The 18,709-nt window shown below is 45.7% G+C and overlaps 1 long non-coding RNA gene across 1 annotated transcript in view; it reads left to right on the top strand.

Annotated features, from left to right (window-relative positions):
• Positions 1 to 1,202, top strand: part of LOC105508040 — an 8,490-nt gene extending 7,288 nt beyond the window's left edge. Inside the window, exon 3 of the long non-coding RNA XR_001001197.1 lies at positions 635 to 1,202. This is a non-coding gene — a long non-coding RNA (uncharacterized LOC105508040). The remainder of the gene's footprint in view (positions 1 to 634) is intronic.
• Positions 1,203 to 18,709: the final 17,507 nt, after the last annotated feature.

Raw genomic sequence — 18,709 nt, 5'->3', positions numbered from 1 at the left:
GAGGCAGGAGAATGGCGTAAACCCGGGAGGCGGAGCTTGCAGTGAGCCGAGATTGCGTCACTGCACTCCAGCCTGGGCGACAGAGCTAGACTCCGTCTCCAAAAAAAAAAATAAAAAAAAAAATAAAAAAAAAACGTTACTATATAAATATATAGCATTAATATAAAATTGTTTGTTACTAGTCATATAAATACAATTAACTTTTTAGATTGCCCTCGTACCCTGTGACCTTGTTAAGTTCACTAATTCTAGCAGCTGCTTTTGTGTATTTGGTAAGATTTTCTACAAAGACAATCATGCCACAGGTACATAGAACCCATTTTACTGCTTCCTTTCCAAACTACATGCTTTTTTTTTTTCTTGCTTTATTGCATTGGCTAGGTCCTCATGCACAATAGTGAATAGAAGTAACGAGAGTAAACACCCTTGCCTTGTTTCTTGTCTTAGTGGGAAACCATTTGGTCTTTCACCCTTAAGTATAATGTAAGCTGTAATTTTTTTTTGGTAGATGCTTTTTATCAGGTTGAAATCTATTTCTATTTTGTTGAGTGTTTTTATCATGAATAGTTGATGAATCTTGTCAAATGCTTTTTTCCTCATCTTTTGAGATTATCATACGGTTTTTCTTTTTCAGCCTGTTAATATGATGAATTACACTGATTCAGTTTCAAATGTCCAACCAAGCTTGTACTCCAGCGATGAAGCCCACTTGATCACATGTATTCTTCTTTTAATATATGATGGATACAACTTGCTGTTCTTTTGTTGAGGATTTTTGTGTTTATGTTAATGAGGATATTATTTGTAGTTTTCTTGTAATGTTTTTGTCTTTGTTTAGTGTCAGAGTAATGCTGACTTCATAAAGTGAGCTGGGAAGTACTCCCTAGTTTTCTCTTTTCTGTAAAAGAACTGTATAGAATTGATGTTATTTCTTCCTTAAGTGTTGCGTAGAATTCACTTGCAAAGCCATCTGGGGTTGACGTCTTCTTTGGGAATGACTTTAGCTATAAATTCAATTTATTTAACAGATATACGGCTATTAAGGTTATTTAATTTTTTTCTTGAATGAGCTTTAGTGTCCTGTGTTCTTCAGGGAATTTTCCCATTTTAGTTAAGTTCTTAGATTTGTTGGCATAAAGTTATCCCAATATTTCCTTAGAAGTTGTGACTTTTACTGCATATAAAATATACCTCAATAAAGCCAAAAAAAAAAATGTAGAAGAATCCCTTTTGGCTGGGTGCAGTGGCTCATGCCTGCGATCCCAGCACTTTGGGAGGCCGAGGCAGGTGGATCACCTGAAATCAGGAGTTCCAGACCAGCCTGGCCAACATGGGAAACCCTGTCTCTACTAAAAATACAAAAATTAGCCAGGTGTGGTGGCACAAGCCTATAATCCCAGCTACTTAGGAGGCTGAGATAGGAGAATTGCTTGAATCCGGGAGGTGGAGGTGAGCTGAGATTGCACCACTTCTCTCCAGCCTGGGCAACAGACTGAGACTCCATCTTAAAAAAAAAAAAAAAAAAAATCCTTTTTTATCTATAGGATCTGTAGTGAAGTCCCCTCTTTCATTTCTGATATTGGTAATTTGTGTTTTGTTTGTTTGTTTGTTTGTTGTTTGTTTTTTTTTAGATGGAGTCTCGCTCTGTCACCCAGGCTGGGGTGCAATGGTACAATCTCTGCTCACTGCAACCTCTGCCTCCTGGGTTCAAGGGATTCTCCTGCCTCAGCCTCCTCAGTAGCTGGGATTACAGGTGCCCGCCACCATGCCTCGCTAATTTTTGCATTTTTAGTAGAGACAGGGTTTCACTATGTTGGCCAGGATGGTCTCGATCTCTTGACCTTGTGATCCGCCTGACTCAGCCTCCCAAAGTGCTGGGATTACAGGCCTGAGCCACTGCGCCCGGCCTCGTGTGTTCTCTTTTTCCTTAATTTGGTTAGAGATTTATCAGTGTTACTGACCATCTCAAAAAACTAGGTTTTGGTTTCATCATTATCTTTATATTTTGTTTTCTATTCATTGATTTCTGCTCTTTGGCTATTATTTCCTTTTTCTGCTTCCTTTAGCTTTAGTTTGCCTTTCTTTTTCTAGCTGTCATTTGAGACCTTTCTTTTTTTCTTATATAATTTTTAATGCTATAAATTTTGCTTTAAACATTTCCTTAATTATATTCCACAATTTTCCTTATGTTATGTTTTTATTATCATTCTGGTAAAAATATTTCCTAGTGATATTTGCGATTTCATCTTTTACTCATTGGTGTTGAGAAGTGAGTTAACTTCTAGACATTTGGGGTCCTTTCTAGATTAGTTGTTGTTGCAGATTCCTAATTTATTACTGTTGTGGTCTGGAAACACTCTGTAAGATGTTGATCTTTTTCTTTTTTTTTTTTTTTGAGACGGAGTCTAGCTCTGTCGCCCAGGCTGGAGTGCAGTGGCCAGATCTCAGCTCACTGCAAGCTCCGCCTCCCGGGTTCACGCCATTCTCCTGCCTCAGCCTCCTGAGTAGCTGGGATTACAGGTGCCCGCCACCATGCCTGGCTAGTTTTTGTATTTTTAGTAGAGACGGGGTTTCACCGTGTTAGCCAGGATGGTCTCGATCTCCTGACCTCGTGATCTGCCCGTCTCGGCCTCCCAAAGTGCTGGGATTACAGGCTTGAGCCACCGCACCCGGCCAGATGTTGATCTTTTGAAATCTGTTGAGACAAGCACATGGCCTGTCCTGGCAAATGTTTCACATACAGTTGGAAAGAGTGTGCATTCTGAAGTTGTTGCTGATTATGTTCTCTAAATGTCAATTTAGTTAGCTCATAGTGTCATTTGGATCTCCTGTATACCTTTTTCTTTTTGTCTACTTGTTCTGTTACTGAGAACAGCATGTTAAATCTCCTGCTATGATTGTAGATTTTCTATTTTTCCCTTTGGTTTTATTAGTTTTGTTCATATATTTTGGTATACTGTTACTAGATATGTATATGTTTGTAATTGTTGTCTCTTCCTATTGTATTGAATTTTGTCTCATAATACTCATTATATTGAAGAATATTTTGTGTGCTATTAATACAGTTACTACAGGCCATGCGCAGCGGGTCATGCCTATAATCCCAGCACTTTGAGAAGCCAAGGCAGGAGGACTGCTTGAGGCCAGGAGTTTGAGACCAGCCTAGGCAACATAGTGAGACTCCCATCTCTCCAAAAACAAAACAAAAAAAAGTTTAGGAAATCAGCCAAGCATAATGACATGTGGTGGCTGAAGAAGAAGGATCTACATAGGAGGCTGAAGCGGTAGGATTGCTTGAACCTAAGAGTCGGAGGTTACAGTGAACTATGATCACACCACTGCACTCCAGACTGGATGACAGAACAAGGCCCTGTCTTAAAACACACATGCACACGCACACACGCGCGCACACACAATAACACACACACACAGCCTCAGCTATGATAACTTTATGTTAGCTATTTGCATGGTATATTATTTTCCATCCTTAAATTTTAATTTCCACCTCTTTCTGTCTCTTGAAGGCAACGTAAGTTTGGTTCTTGCTTTCTTAAGTCAGTCTGACCATTTGTGCCTTTTGCTTGAGATACTTCATTTATGTTTGATGCAATTATCTAAATGGTTATAGTTACATGATATTCTTTATGTGTCTCATCTGTGTTTTGTTCCTCAGATTATTCTTTCTCGCCTTCTTGTTCATTCATTAATGTTATATTTTCTTTGGACATATTTTTCTTCATTCATTAGTGGAAGTAAATTTCCATATCATTATTTTATCCATTAAGGCAAAGCTGCACTGTGTTTGTTCAAATTTACATTCCCACCCAGGTCCCTTTCTCAGTTACCTTTTTCAGTCTTTTAACTTTTTTTTTTTTAATTTTATGTCTCTCTATAGTTTTCTGGTTATATCCATTCTATCTCCTTCTATATATCTTATTTTATAAATGGTGGGCAACAAGCATGCCCACAGACGTGACTTGCAAAGGTGAAAGCTGACTCCCTGAGGGTGATGAGAAGAGGCTTACCCCTGCTGCCTTGCCCGGAGCTGCTCCTCTGGTAGCTTGAATCCATTTCTTTCATATCCAGTCTTCATCCCTCAGCAACCCAACTGGAGCCACTCAAGACCCATGCGCCAGAAGGACGACCATCGTTATTCCGGGGCGGACAGCAGCTTCCAACAAGATGGCCTTGCGATTCCAGGTCACGATTCCCTGCTGCCTTCAGAGGAAGGACTCACCCCAAATCCAAATTCCTCTGTGCGTGGCCGTCAAATGTGAGGCCATCTGGGGACTTGTCATGGGGACTGAGGTGGACACAAGTCACCTTTCTAGCTCCCTGTTGGATAACCTTTCTGTATTTCATGAAAAGTAGTACCTGACTTCCGGACTTGGAGTTTGAAACTCAGTTTCCAGCTGCCCGGAAACGTGCTCGGGAGACCGACTGGGAAGACAGAGCGTCAAGGAAGCGGCGTCCCAGCGTCACTTCCGGCGGGGAGGGGCGGCGTTTGGCGTCCTCCGCGGCTGACTTCGCCGCAGAGGGTCCGTGTGCCTCAGGCCGCAGTGCTCAGCGGTGCCCGGTGGGATGTGGGATATGGTAACCTCTGGGCCGCAGTGCCCAGGGGTGCGGGGGATATGGTAACTGGGAAACATGGCCCCGAGCCCAGTTACTGCCCCTGTTAGGTAGTGAGGATTCAGTAGTTTGCAAGACTCTGCCTGACACGGTGCCCGGGCGTGGTCTGGGCGGTGTCTTCACCACATCGGCGAAGGCATCTGGGCTTTTTCCTGTCGGTCAGCCGGTGACTCCTTCATCCGTCGTCCCTCCATCCGTGTGGCCATCTTTTGTCGCGTGCCTACGCTGGAGACACACAGGACCGACTGGACAAGGTGAGATCTAGAATGTATGCCTCATTCAGTTAATGTTCTTTAGATACTTGTTCAACATTTATTTGGTAAGAAGCGGGTAAAAGTTTTTCCACTGATAAAGACCTTACACTTTCTCAGTAACCTATGTACCAGCTGTCCTTTCGCTCACATCTTTGAGCTTTTCTCCCTGTATTAGTCAGGGTTCTCTAGAGGAACAGAATAGGATAGATGTATTTGAAGGGGAGTTTATTAGGAGAATTGACTGACACGATCGCAAGTTAAGTCCCACAATAGGCCGTCTGCAAGCTGAGGAGCCAGGAAGCCAGTCCAAGTCCCAAAACCTCAAATATAGGGAAGCCGACAGCGCAGCCCTGCCTGTGGCCAAAGGCCCGGGAGCCCCAGGCAAACCACTGGAGTGAGTCCAAGAGTCCCAGAGCTGAAGAGCTTGGAGTCTGATGTTCAAGGGCGGGAAGCATCCAGCACAGGAGAAAGATGGAGGCAGGAAGACTCAGCCCGTCCAGTCCTTCCACATTCCCCTGCCTGCTTTTATTCTGGCCGTGCTGGCAGCTGATTAGATGGTGCCCACCCAGATTGAGGGTGTGTCTGCCTTTCCCCGTCCACTGACTCAAATGTTAATCTCCTTTGGCAACACATTCACAGACACACTCAGGATCAGTACTTTGCATCCCTTCAGTACAATCAAGTTGACACTCAATATTAACCATAACATTCCTCAACTCAAAAAAGCAAAGAAAATCCCCCCAAACACAACTCCACTTTCTCATGAGTGTTTGTGAGAGAACTTGCTTAGGATTGCAGGGGTACAGTGGTTTCTAGGTACACAGCACCTCCTGAGAAAATTTCCATTATCTTTCCTCCTGCCACGCCTCCCTCCCAGCCTCCCGAAGACAGGCCTCCTGCCTCCTGACCCCACTGTTCAGTCTTCCCTGCGCCTCCCTTCTCGACTTCCCTCGGGTCCCTTCTGTCCCCTCCGTAATGCAGGGCAGCTCAGCTCTGTCCCCCAGCTCCTGTCTTCAAGCTTGAGCAGCTCCCTCCAGCATCTCCAGGTCATCAGACACCACCTTAGAAAGTTGTGGGGTATTTTTTAAATGGATTTTTCTTTTATGAGTTCAAGTTTAAGAGAGTCAATTTACTTGCTAGTTTTTCTATTTCTGTGTAACAAATTTTCACCATTTTAGTAACTTAAAACAACACAAATGCATTTTCTCCCACTTTCTTTTTTGTTTTTGTTTTTGTTTGAGATAAAGTCTCAGTCTGTCACCAGACTGGAGTGCAGTGGCACCATCTCGGCTCACTGCAACCTCCTCCTCCCAGGTTCAAGTGATTCTCCTGCCTCAGCCTCCCGAGTAGCTGGGATTACAGGCGCCCACCACCATGCCTGGCTAATTTTGTATTTCTGGTAGAGACGGGGTTTCACCTTGTTGGCCAGGCTGGTCTCAATCTCCTGACCTCTGGTGATCCACCCACCTCGGCCTCCCAAAGTGCTGGGATTCCAGGCATGAGCCCTGCACCTGGCCCTCTCCACTTTCTGTGGGGTCAGTTGGGTCCTCTGCCCCTTGCCGCTCCAGGTTGAAATCAAGGTGTCACCCAGAGCTGTGATCTCATCTGAGGCACAAGGGTCTCTTCCAGGGTTGTTCTGATTGTTGATTTGTCAATGATCAGTTGTAGGGCTGAGGTCCTCACCCCTCCCAGAAGTCACTACCCTTCCCAGGTGGCCCACGTGGGCCAGTCTGCATTGTTCCCACTCCTGCTTCTGCTCTCTCCTCTCAGGGTTCACCTGATGAGGCCAGGCCCACCAGAGGAGCCCAGGAGCCGCATGGGCTGGAGTTGGTGAGCACTGGCTCCCGGAGCGGATTGCTGCACTGCAGGAGCTTTGCAGGCCAGCTGTTAGATACAGACATTGCTGAACATTAAATGATATGCACTTATAATTAAATAAAACTCACTTAAAATATAGGTAATAAATACTCGAAGCCGTCACTTTCTAATTATTTTACTACATTTTACATCACCTGCATTCCTGAGGTCACTGATACCGGCTGTATCTGTAGGGGTAAAAGCTGTAATGGGCTACCACCGTCTCTTCCTAGCACCGTGCTCAGTGACTTTTTGTGTGTGGCTCCAAGTTGGCCACAAGGGGGACATTTACACTATAGAAAGTGGCAAATGCTACAAATGCAGGCTGGATTGTTGCTTTATTGACTGTCTAGATTTAATGAAGTTATGGGAAAATTCGAGTAATGTAGAATAAATTTAAACGTGTGTTGCGGCTGTAACCATTACATTGTGAATAGTACCAAAAATCAAGGAATGTTCTTCCAGTATTAGAAAACTGTCATCTGATTCAGAAGAGGCACTCATGTCATTGATGAAGTGACGTTCCAGTGTCTTTGCGATTTCAATTCTCTTTTACTTATTAACATAAATGAAAATATGAACCACGTTCAACTCAGAACTGCACTGTTCATTAATAATGTGAGAAGTTCTCTGCTGGGTCAGATGATAATCAGGCATTTATTCAAAGCCTGGTTCTGTGACACCGTTGTTGGTGATAGAATTATAAAATCTGAGAGTGGGCCAGGTGCAGTGGCTCACAGCTGTAATCCTGGCACTTTGGGAGGCTAAGGCGGGCGCATCACTGGAGGTCAGGAGTTTGAGACCAGCCTGGCCAACATGGCAAAACCCCATCTCTACTAACACTACAAAAATTAGTCAGGTGCGGTGGTGTGCACCTGTAATCCCAGCTACTTGGGAGACTGAGGCGGGAGAATCGTTTGAACCCAGGAGCCAGAGATTGCACTGAGCCAAGATCGTGCCACTGCACTCCAGCCTGGGTGACAGAGTGGGGCTCCATCTCAAAACAAAACAAAACAAAAAACTGAGAGTGGATTTTGTAAGAAACAGTAAGTCACACTGGAGTGATAGGTACAAAACAAAAAAACAGGTAAGAATTTTAGCTTAAAATATATGTTATTTCTAAAATTATATGAAGAAATTACTAATGGAAATTTTTATGTTAACTCTTACATAGTAGCATGGATTTTAATAACATAAAAGTATTTTTCAAATTTTTATCCCTAACCCACCAAGAAAACAGAGTAACTTATGTTTTTTAAGTGTGGCAATGGTGAAAACAGACACAGAAAAGAATCCTGGTGCCCTTCACTCATGCACTTGCTTATTGGCTTGTTACTGTCAGGCAGCCAGGGGTTGCTCTAGGCCTTGGGGCACAGCAGTTTGCAAAAGGACAGGGCTCCTTTTGCAAGGAGCGTGGTGGGAGAGATGGAGATGAATCACATCTTCACAAAAATACCCAGTTACAAACCATAAGTCCAGCTGCTGAAACATACAGGAGCACGTGGCAGGGGCTGCTGTCTCATAGGGACTGGGTGGAGTCCCCTTCACACAGGTATCCGTAAGTCTCAGCCCTTGATTCTGTCCCTTCTGTCTACACTTGCTCCCTTGGTGACCTTGTCTAGCTTTTCCTTTCCTTCCCTTCCCTTTCCTTTCCTTTCCTTTCCTTTCCTTTTTCCTTTCCTTTTTCCTTTCCTTTCCTTTCCTTTCTTTCCTTCCTTTCCCTTCCTTTCCCTTCCCTTCCCTTCCCTTCCCTTCCTTTCCCTTTCCCTTCTTTCTTCTTTCTTTTTCTTTCTTCTTTTTCTTGGCTGTGAGTTTGTCATGCATGGCTCTTATGATTCTGAAGTATATTCCTTCACTACCTAGTTTATCAAGAGTTTTTAACATGAAGGATGTTGAATTTTATCAAAGGCTTTTTCTGCATCTATTGAGATAAATATGTGGTTTTTGTCTTTAATTCTGTTTAAGTGATGAATCACATTTATTGATTTGTGTATGTTGACCCAACCTTGCATCTCTGAGATGAAGCCAACTTGATCGTGGCGAATAAGACTTTTGATGTGCTGCTGGATTTGGTTTGCCAGTATTTTATTGAGGATTTTTGCATCCATGTTCATCAAGGATATTGGCCTCAAGTTTTCTTTTTTTCTTGTATCTCTGCCAGGTTGAAGTATCAGGATGATGCTGGAGTCATAGAATGAGTTAGGAAGGAGTCCCTCCTTTTCAATTTTTTTGGAATAGATTCAGTAGAGTAGTAACAGCTCTTCTCTGTACCTCTGGTAGAATTCAGTTGTGAATCTGTCTAGTCCTGGGCTTTTTCTGGTTTATTACTTTTCTGTTTATTACTGCCTCAATTTTAGAACTCATTTTTGGTCTGTACAGGGATTCAGTTTCTTCCTGGTTCAGTCTTAGGAGGGTGTCTGTGTCCAGGAATGTATCCGTTTCTTCTAGATTTTCTAGTTTATGTGCATAGGGGTGTTTCTAGTGCTCTGATAGTTGTTTGTATTTCTGTGGGGTCAGTGGTGATCTCCCCCTTATTATTTCTGATTGTGTTGATTTGATTCTTCTCTCTTTTCTTCTTTATTAGTCTAGCTAGTGATCTATCTGTTACATTAATTTTTTCAAAAAACCAGCTCCTGGATTCGTTGATTTTCTTGAAGGGTTTTGGGCATCTCTATCTTCTTCAGTTCGACTCTGATCTTGATTATTTCTTGTATTCTGCTAGCTTTGGGTGGGGCTTGTTTGCTCTTGGTTCTCTAGTTCTTTTAGTTGAGATGTTAGGTTGTTAACTTGCGATTTTTCTAGCTTTTCAATGTGGGCACTTAGGGCTATAAATTTCCCTAACACTGTTTTAGCTGTGTCCCAGAGATTCTGGTACATTGTCACTTGTTCTCTTTAGTTTCAAAGAACTTCTTGATTTCTGCCTTAATTTCACTATTTACCCAAGAGTCATTCAGGAGCAGCAGGTTGTTCAGTTTCCATATAGTTCAGTGGTTTTGAGTGAATTTCTTTCTTTTTTTTTTTTTTTTTGAGATGGAGCCTCGCTCTGTCGCCCAGGCTGGAGTGCAGTGGCCGGATCTCAGCTCACTGCAAGCTCCGCCTCCCGGGTTTAAGTCATTCTCCTGCCTCAGCCTCCTGAGCAGCTGGGACTACAGGCGCCTGCCACCTCGCCCAGCTAGTTTTTTGTATTTTTTAGCAGAGACAGGGTTTCACCATGTTAGCCAGGATGGTCTCGATCTCCTGATCTCGTGATCCACCCGTCTCGGCCTCCCAAAGTACTGGGATTACAGGCTTGAGCCACCGCACCTGGCCAAATTTTTTGTTTGTTTGTTTGTTGTATTTTTAGTAGAGACGGGGTTTCACTGTGTTAGCCAAGATGATCTCGATCTCCTGACCTTGTGATCCATCCGCCTCGGCCTCCCAAAGTGCTGGGATTACAGGCGTGAGCCACCGTGCCCGGCCTTGAGTGAATTTCTTAATCTTGAGTTCTAATTTGATTGCACTGTGATCTGAGAGACTGTTATGATTTCAGTTCTTTTCCATTTGATGAGTTGTGTTTTGCTTCCAATTATGTGATCAATTTTAAAGTAAGTGCCATGTGGCAATGAGAAGAATGTGTATTCTGTTATTTTGGGGTGGAGAATTCTGTAGGTATCTATCAGATCCACTTGATTGAGAGCTGAGTTTAGGTCCTGAATATCTTTGTTAATTTTTTCTCAATGATCTATCTAACATTGTCAGTGGGGTGTTAAAGTCTTCCCTTATTATTGTGTGAGAATCCAAGTCTCTTTATAGGTCTCTAAGAACTTCCTTTATGAATCTAGGTGCTCCTGTATTGGGTGCATATTTAGGGTAGTTAGTTCTTGTTGAAATGAACCCTTTACCATCATGTAATGCCCTTCTTTGTCTTTTTTGCTTTTTGTTGGTTTAAAGTCTGTTTTGTCAAAAACTAGGACTGCAACCCCTATTTTTTTTTCTGTTTTTCATTTGCTTGGTAAATTTTTATCCATCCTTTTATTTTGAGCCTACATGTATCTTTGCATGTGAGATGGGTCTCTTTTTTTTTTTTAAGACGGGATCTCGCTCTGTCGCCCAGGCTGGAGTGCAGTGGCGCGATCTCCGCTCACTGCAAGCTCTGCCTCCCAGTTCATGCCATTCTCCTGCATTAGCCTCCTGAGTAGCTGGGACTACAGGCGCCGCCACCATGGCTGGCTAAATTTTTTTTTTTTTTTTTGTATTTTTGTAGAGATGGGGTTTCACTGTGTTAGCCAGGATGGTCTCGGTCTCCTGACCTCGTGATCCTCTCACCTCAGCTTCCCAAAGTGCTGGGATTACAGGCATGAGCCACTGCTCCTGGCCTAAATGGGTCTCTTGAAGACAGCATACTGACAGGTCTTGGCTCTTTATCCAGCTTGCTACTCTGTGTCTTTTAATTGGGATATTTAGCCCATTTACATTTAAGATTAATATTGTTTTGTGTAGATTTGATCCTGTCATCATGATGCTAGATGGTTATTTTGCAGACTTGCTTATGTGGTTGCCTCATAGTGTCACTGGTCTGTGTATTTGTGTGTCTTTATAGTGGCTGGTAACAGTTTTTCCTTTCCATATTTAGTGCTTCCTTCAGGAGCTCTTGCAAGGTAGACTTGGTGGTGATGAATTCCCTCAGCATTTGCTTGTCTGAAAAAGATCTTATTTCTCCTTTGCTTATGACCCTTTGTTTGGCTGGATGTGAAATTCTGGGTTGGAAATTCTTTTCTTTAAGAATGTTGAATATTGGACCCCACTCTCTTCTGGCTTGTAGGGTTTTCACTGAGAGGCCCACTGTTAGTCTGATGGGCTTCCCTGTCCAGGTGGCCTGGCCTTTCTCTCCGGCTGCTCTTAACACTTTCATTTCAACCTTGGAGAATCTGATGATTATGTGTCTTGGGATTGATCTTCTCATACAGTATCTTACTGGGGTTCTCTGCATTTTCTGAATTTGAATGTTGGCCTGTCTTGCTAGATTGGGGAAGTTCTCCAGGATGACATCCTAAAGGATGTTTTCCAATTTGGTTCCATTCTCCCCATTTCTTTCAGGTACCCCAGTCAGCTGTAGGTTTGGTGTCTTTACATCATCCCATATTTCCCAGAGGTTTTATTTCATTCATTCTTTTTTTTTTCTATTCTTTTCTGCCTATCTTACTTCAGAAATATAGTCTTCAAGCTGTAAGATTCTTTCTTCTACTTGGCCTGTTCTGCCATTGGTACTCACGGTTGCATTGTGAAGTTCTCATGTTGTGTTTTTCAGCTCCGTCAGGTCGGTTATGTTTCTCCCAAAACTGGCTCTTCTGGCTGTCAGCTCCTGTATGGTTTTATCGTGATTCTTAGCTTCTTTGCTTTGGGTTACAAATGCTCCTTTAGCTCAGCGAAGTTGGTTATTACCCACCTTCTGAAGCCTACTTCTGTCAACTCAGCCATCTCAGCCTCAGCCCCGTTCTGTACCTTTGCTGCAGAGATGTTGTGGTCATTTAAAGGAGAAGAGGCACTCTGAGTTTTCAGCATGTTTGCCTTGATTCTTTCTCATCTTTGTGGGCTTATCTACCTTCAATCTTTGAGGTGGCTGACCTTTGAATGGGGTTTTTGTGGGGACTTTTTTGCTGATGATGTTGTTGTTGTTCTTATTTTCTCTTTGCTTTCTTTTAACAGTCTGTTAACTATTTATACAGTCTTTTAAGAGTCTTTTACTCTAACTATTTAACAGTCTTTTAACTCTACCATAAGATGGCTGCAGTTTGTTGGGGGTCCACTCCAGACCCGAGTTGCCTTGATTTTTCCCATACCTGGAAGTATCACCAGTGAAGACTGAGAAGCAGCAAAGATGACAGACAGCTCCTTCCTCTGGAAGCTCTGTCCCAGGGGGGTACTGATCTGTTGCCAGCCTGAACACACCTGCAGGAGGTGGCTGTAGACACCTGTTGGGAGGTCTTACCCAGTCAGGAGAAATGGGATCAGAGACCTTCTTAAAGAAGCAGTCTGGCTGCTTTTTCATAGAGCAGGTGTGCTGCGTTTTGTTGGGGGTGTGGGGGGTCCTTCCTCATCCAGGCCATTTGTATTCTCCAAAGCTGGCAGGCTGGAATGACTAAGTCAGCCAAACTGCAGAGATGGTGGCTGCCCCTCCCCCTGGGAGCTCCATCCCAAGGGGAGATCAGAGCTCTATCCACAGAACGCTGGCTGGAGTGGCTGAAGCCCCTGCAGGGAGGACCCACCCAATGAGGAGAAGTGGATGGGATCCCACTTAAAGAACCACTCTGGCCATGATCTGACAAGGCAGCTGTGCTGTGTGTGGGGGACCCCTCCTCATCTGGACCACTTGTATTCTCCAGAGTCTGCAGGCTGGAATGGCTGAGTCTACCTAATTGCAGAGATGGCTGCCACCCCTCCCCTGGGAACTCGGACCCTTCTCAGGCAGAGTCCAGCCTGTTGCTGGACTGGACTCTGTTGCTGTTGGCTGACTGGGATTCCAAGCCAGTGGGTCTTAACTTGTGAGGTGCCATGGAAGTGAGGACTGCAGAACGATTCTGCTTGGCTCCATGGAGTCAGCCCTCTTCCCAGGAATCTGGAAGGATGGATTTCCCACCTTGCCAGGGATCCTGGGGCCAGAGTATGCAAAACGCCTGGGTCTCTGTGTGTGGCTGAGTGGCTGCTCTGCTGAAGTTTCACAGAGCTCTGTCTATCGGGCCCAAGGCACTGGTGGTGGGGGCTCATGAAGGGATCTCCTGATCCACGGTTGCAAAGATCCATAGGACAAGCATGATTTCCCAAGCAGGGTTGCACAATCACTCACCATTTCCCCGGCTGGCGGTGGGGGTTCCAGTGGCTCCATGCCACTCCTGAGTGGGCCATTGACCCCCCTACCACTTCTTTTCTTCTCCGTGGGTTGAGTTGTTTGCCTCGTCAGTCCCAGTGTGAAAACCTGGATGCTTCAGTTGAAGGTGCTGAATTCACTCACCCCTTTTCCTTCTTCTCTGTGAGCACCTCAGACCGCAGCTGTTTCTAATCAGCCATCTTGGATTGACCTGAAGGTTATTTTAAAGTCATCTAGTTTCATGGCTTTAAGAAACACCTGTATTCTGACCACTCCCAAATTCATATTCAGCTCAGATCTTTTCCTGGGGCCTCGAGATAAGACAGAGCCACGTGTCCAACATCTCTCTCAGGGTATCCAACAGGCACCCACCCATAACACTGAAACTCAAGCGTCTGTTCTGCTCACACAGATCAGACCCACCCTGGTGCTCCCTGTTTGGGGGCTGGAAACCCCAACCTTGCTCTGGCCACAAACCTCAGGGGCATCTTCTACGCCTCCCACCCACAGCCAGGCAGCAAATTCTGTGGCCTCCAACCTCGACGTGCATCGGAGCCTGACGGACCCCTGCATTTCTGACCTGGGTGCTGAAAGAGCCACCCCTGGTCTTCGGTCTATTCCGAAGGAGCAGCCACAATTAGCCTTCATCATCCTGTGCTCAAAATGGCTTTGGGCTCACTCAGAGTAAGAGCTGAAGTCACTGAAAGAGACTGAGTCACTGTGTGCGCTTGTCTCTGGCCACCCCCCGCCCTGCGTCAGCCGCTGCCTCTGACAGCCACAGGGCTGCTCCTCCCCCTCTTCGTGTCTTTCCCCAAACATCACACAGGGAGGCCTCCTCTGACTCAAAGTGCATCCCAGGGCTCCCAGTCTTTCTCAGCTCTACTTTTCCCATGAAGGAATCACTCTTGTGTTGTAGAATTCACTTGTTTGCGATGTTTATCCTTCCCATAAGCTCTGGAAGACAGCGTTGTCTCTTTTGTTCACTGGTGATCCCAGGAGGAAGAACTGTCTAGCACAGGAGCACAGGAGGTAGGTGCTCCATGAGTATTTGTGGAGTGAACTAGCTAAACAGTTTAAGGAATTAGAATCCATGAATGGAACCCTGAAGCTATTTGCTAGGATGGGCTATGGTGAAACCCCCCTTCGTTACCTGAGTCCTCAGCACACCTGCTACTCACCAGTGTTGCTGATGGGAGTGAGGGGCAGGGCCTTGTGTCCAGGCCAGGGGTGCTGGATTTTGTTCTGAAAGTACTAGGAGACCGCTAGGATGTCTTGATCAGGAAAATGATGGGACCAGATCAGTCTTTCCAGAAAAATCTCACTGGCCACAGCATGGAAGAAGGATGGGGTGGACAAGGCTGAGGCTTTGGCCGCTCTCGCCCCTTGTCTCCACACGCGCCTCTGCCTTGTGTCTGCTCAGACCTGGGCACTGGCAGCTGCCCTGCTGGACAGATCAAGGCAGTGAAAGCATTTGTTCTCCAAAATGCTGACGGGAGACGGCTTGCCCCAGCCGTCTGGGTCGTGAAAGAGGAATTTCAAAAGCAGTTGCCGAGGATCCCACTAGGATTCAAGAACGCGTGGCCTCTCTCAAATTCAAGGCGTCAAAGCGGGGCCAGACTGAGGGACATGGGGGGGGGAGCCCCACAGGACAGACGGGGGCAAGCAGCCCGACACGGCCACAGGGGCTGCCTCTGTCCAGTCACCTCCCTCCTTGGGCCTTCATGCTGCTCCTTTCTACCCAAGGCCGGCCTCTCTCCTGCCCTATAACAACCCCCCCATGTCTCCGTCGAGGGCAGCGGGCACCCCAGGCTGCTAAGACGTGCACTCTGAGGGCCCTCCCAGCCCAGGGACTGTCCCCAGCGTTCAGCTGCCCGGGGGCCCTGAGCAGCCGCTCCCACTTCTCGTCACCACAGCTGATACGGACCTGTAGTTGAGGGCATCCTATCTCACCCAGCCCCCTTGGGCCCACCTAGCCCACAGACCTTGGAGGCAGGTGCATGAGCAGGTGCATCCGTCCCATGGACTCTGATGGGCTGTCAGGAAGGATGCAGGTAGAGCCCAGGTTCTGCCCAGCAGGTGCAGTTCCAAGGCTGCCTCTGGGTGGCGTGCTTGGACCAGTCAGGTGCCCTGTGTTTGCCTAACACCACAGAACCCGTTTCCAGCTGCCAGGGTGATGCAAGCTGGTAGAAGCACAGATGTGGTCATTCCTCAGCCCTGCCCAGGCCTCGAGGGTGGAGGGTCAGGGGCCTCTGCACAAAGTCTCTGGTCCCCCAAATACACACAGACCCCCACTTTCCTTGTTAGTTTTCTAACACTTCCACAGCAAGCTACCACAGACTAGGTGGCTTCAGCAGCAGAAATGTATCCTCTGACCGTTCTGAAGGCTGAATGTCTGTGAAGAAGACGTTGACCGGCGTGGTCTCTGCAGAAGCCTCTCTCCTTGGTCTGCAGACAGCTGTTCTGCTACTTCTTCATATGGCCTTCCCTGCACGCGTGCTCACCCGTGGGACTCTGTGTGACCTGGTCTCCTCGTCTGACAGTCATGCTGAATTACAGCCCCACCTTCATGCCTCATTTCTACTTAATCACCTCTTTATTTTTTAAATATATTTTATTTATTTATTTATTTATATTTTGAGACTGAGTCTCACTCTGTTGCCCAGGCTGGAGTGCAGGGGCGCAATCTCAGCTCACTGCAACCTCCACTTTCCAGGTTCAAGCGATTCTCCTGCCTCAGCCTCCCAAGTAGCTGGGATTACAGGTGCACACTACCATGCCTGGCTAATTTTTGTATTTTTAGTAGAGACGGGGTTTCACCGTGTTAGCCAATATGGGCTTGATCTCCTGACCTCGTGATCCTCCCGTCTCGGCCTCCCAAAGTGCTGGGATTACAGGCGTGAGCCACCGTGCCCGGCCGAAAGAAATATCTTTTCTTTTTTATTTATTTATTTTTTTTGAGACGGAGTCTCGCTCCGTCTCCCAGGCTGGAGTGCGGTGGCGCGATCTCCACTCACTGCAAGCTCTGCCTCCCGGGTTCACGCCATTCTCCTGCCTCAGCCTCCCGTGTAGCTGGGACTACAGGCACCCGCCACCGCGCCCGGCTAATTTTTGTATTTTTAGTAGAGACGGGGTTTCACCGTGTTAGCCAATATGGTCTTGATCTCCTGACCTCGTGATCCTCCCGTCTCGGCCTCCCAAAGTGCTGGGATTACAGGCGTGAGCCACCGTGCCCGGCCGAAAGAAATATCTTTTCAACAAATGATGCTGGAACTACTGAATATGCATGTGCAAAAAGAAAAAGAGAGCCTCGATCTATACCCGGACCACATATAAAAATCACTAAAACTGCACTTGTAACACCTAAGACTACACAGTTTCTAGAAGTAAACATAAGCAAACATTTCTGTGATCTTGGGCGGACAAAGATTTTTTAGCTGTGATATCAAAAGCATCATCTATACAAACGATAAACCAGCCTTCATCAGAATTAAAAGCATCTGCTCTTGGGAAGACGCTGTTAACAGAATAAAAAGGCAATTCACTGACTGGAAGAAAGTATTTTAAAATCACATATCTGATAAAGGATTTACATCTGGAATATAAAAACAACAAAATGCGTTACAGTACCCCCCGCCACGCGCTTATCTGTGGCTCCACTTTCTGTGGTTTCAGTTACCAGCAGTAAACTGTGGTCAGAAAATATTACGCACAACAAGATATTTTGAGAGAAGGAGACAGAGCCCACATTCACATAACTTTTATTACAGTTTATTGTTACAATTGTTCTATTTTGTTATTAGTTATTGTTGATCTCTTACTTTGCCTAGTTTGTATATTAAACTTTGCCATAGGTATATATTTATAGGAAAAAAATGTAGTATGTATAGAATTCAGTACTATCCATGGTTTCAAGTGTTCATTGGGGGTCTTAGAATGTATACCCCACAGATAAGGAGAAGCTACTGTAATAAGTAAACAAACAATCCAATTTGCTTTGAGGTTTGGGTTTGGTTTTTTTTTTTTTTGAGACAGGGTATCATTCTGTTGCCTAGGTTGGAGTGCAGTGGCACCACCATAGCTCAATGAAGCCTTAACATTCCAGGCTCAAGCAATTCACCCACTTCTGCTTCCTGACTAGCTGGGACTACAGGTGTACACCATCGCACCCAGCTAATTTTTAATTGTTTTGCAGAGATGGGGTCTCACTATGTTGCCCAAGCTGGTCTCAAACTCCTGGGTTCAAATGATCCACCCACCTTGGCCTCCCAAAGTGCTGGGATTACAGGCGTGAACCACCCTGCACAGCGACAACCCAATTGTAAATGAGGACACAGTTTTTTTGTTTGTTTGTTTTTTGAGACAGAGTCTCGCTCTGTCACTCAGGCTGGAGTGCAGTGGTGCGATCTCGGCTCTCACTGCAAGCTCCACCTCCCAGGTTCACACCATTCTCCTTCCTCAGCCTCCCAAGTAGCTGGGACTACAGGCGCCCACCATCACGCCCGGCTCATTTTTTGTGTTTTTAGTAGAGACAGGGTTTCACCGTGTTAGCCAGGATGGTCTCGATCTCCTGACCTTGCGATCTTCCCGCCTCGGCCTCCCAAAGTGCTGGGATTACAGGCGTGAACCACCACACCCAGCCGAGGACATAGATTTTAAAAGATGCGGGCCACCTTGTTTCATTGTGTTCACTTTCCTGCACTTTGCAGGTACCGCGTGTTGGACTGTTGAAGGTCCGTGGCCGCCCTGCGTTGAGCAAGCCCACCTGTGCCATGTTTCCAACGGTGTGAGCTCACTCACATCTCTGAGTCACACGTTAGTCATTTTTGCAACATGTCGAACTTTATGATGATGGTATCTTTATGGTGGTCTGTGGTTGGTGATCTTTGAAGTTACTATGGTCATTGTTTTAGGGCTTCATGAACCACGCATATAAGAAAGTGAACTTAATTGATGAATGCTGTGTGTGTTTTGACTGCTCCATGGACCAGCTGTTCCTCCCTGTCTCCCTTTCCTTGGGCCTCCCTATTCCCTGAGAAACAGCAATTTGAAATTAGACCAACCAATAACCCTACAGTGACCTCTAAGTCCTCAAGTGAATGGTCAGTCACAAGCTAGACATGACTAG

Source organism: Colobus angolensis, unplaced genomic scaffold (assembly GCF_000951035.1).
Source record: "Colobus angolensis palliatus isolate OR3802 unplaced genomic scaffold, Cang.pa_1.0 Scaffold157, whole genome shotgun sequence".
Taxonomy (NCBI): domain Eukaryota; kingdom Metazoa; phylum Chordata; class Mammalia; order Primates; family Cercopithecidae; genus Colobus; species Colobus angolensis.
Note: the sequence above shows the minus strand (reverse complement) of the source record. Positions and strands in the feature narration are given on the sequence as shown.